The sequence below is a fragment of the Choristoneura fumiferana genome, chromosome 3, assembly GCF_025370935.1.
Source record: "Choristoneura fumiferana chromosome 3, NRCan_CFum_1, whole genome shotgun sequence".
Classification (NCBI taxonomy): Eukaryota; Metazoa; Arthropoda; class Insecta; order Lepidoptera; family Tortricidae; genus Choristoneura; species Choristoneura fumiferana.
In genome coordinates this window covers 7,277,663-7,279,486 of record NC_133474.1, presented here as the reverse complement: position 1 = coordinate 7,279,486, position 1,824 = coordinate 7,277,663, and positions in this window count along the sequence as shown.

Sequence of the window (1,824 nt, the reverse complement as noted above, 5' to 3'; positions counted from 1 at the left end):
TTCAGTGCCATGTCATTTTTTCCCGAGGTCAGCAATCATTAGAGCTATTCTGACTCTGAAAACAACAGCACGAAAGTGACTCTTGTGCTCGTTTTAATTTTCAACACTGTACAGTCAACCGATTTGATTTCTAGGCCACTATATTGAACTTTACCATAGTAAATAATTTTGGTTTGTCTATAGCAATGCTTATCGGATGACGTAAAATGTCACAATGACAAGCTTCTGTGGTGGCCTAGGAATCAAATTGGTTGACTTATACGTAGTTTTTTGATTTGACTTCTTCCTGGTGTCCTGATGCACTAAATTTTACCCTGTATAATGTAATGAGAAGGAAATACAAACTGAGACATGGATGCACAGAAAAACCAGAAAAAGAGACCAGCGCTGGGAATCGAACCCAGGTCCTCAGCAATCCGTGCTGCGTGCTATTATAACCCCTACACCACCGCTGGACAGGAATCTAGACACGAATTTTTCCTATGCATACATATCTCAGGTTGCTTATTTCTACTACGCTACTTATGCAGCAGCACTAGCGACATCTATGTTCCGCTCTCATCGAGAGACGTCACACTCTTTCGGAACCAACCGCTCACCCAGACAAGAGATGTCGCTACTAACAATCAATTAATGATTGGTTTTTTGGAGTCTTTTTGTATTTTTTATTTCAACTCCAAATTTGTTACTTTTACGGGTATCCCGTGAAACCATATCGAATTGTAGGAGTTTGTATTCGTTTTATGTTTTTAAAGCTTTTAGTCAATTATGACGGGTACGTCAAGGAAACTGAATCACGAACCAGGGTGGAACCTTTGTGCTCATGTTGACATTCCATACATTTGCCAAAGAAATCTTAGTCAAAGTGACAAGTGAAAATGTTCCACCCTAGTACGCGAGTTTCCTGGGCTGTATCAACATACATACCTATTTACAGTGAAATCGAACCCTGTTTGTATATACAAACTGAGCTAGGGAAATATTATGCCTATTTAGCCATAGGCCTTGCGTTTTTACCTCGTTTGATATTGCTATTTCTGATATTAGTTTTGTGGGTGCAACGAACGCTAAAACTCCTGCCTGAGATTGTCAGCACTAACTGCACCGACATTCTCGTGATCCGCATAAGTCTCGGCATATTTCGTAAATTTGTCGCGGAGGGTCGGAACACCTGCCGTAAAGATAAGCCTCTGATGTCGCGTAATATTCCCCTTAAAATAACTTCTTACTGCCGCCGCCATAGCAACGCGGCCCTCTGTTCGATCGGGTATTGCGAGCTTAGTTACCACTAGGTAAATAGGAAGCATGTGCCAGTTATGTAAGACTGCCTTAGCTTGCCGGATCTGATCTTGGTTTTGAAGGCGAGCACATTATAGTTTTAAATTTGTTTAATTTTTATTGAAAGAAAAATTTGCATGCTATTTGTTGCAATAACTGTGCAGTAACCTGTAAAAGTATTTTTTACAGCATTTTTATTGATATTTGAAGTGCTTGTTATTACAATTCATTCTTGTGTTAACTACTCGTGAACAATAAACTTTGTTTTTACCCTGCAACTCTCTAGTTTCTTTCAAGTCTTATATTTGTGTTTGTGATAAGGATATCATATATAATAGTGTAGAAGTAGAAAAATATTTATAGCTAAACTTTTTTAGCCGTATGCGTGGTCGCCTTTTAAGCTCATATGACATTTCTATAGCTCTCATTCTTAATTCAGTGCCCGTACGTACCCCGTTAGAGGCCCTTACGCAAGGCCCAGCGAACCCGAGGCGCGAGGCAATATCGCGAATTAATTAAGGAAGTCATTACGCGCCGATAGCGCAT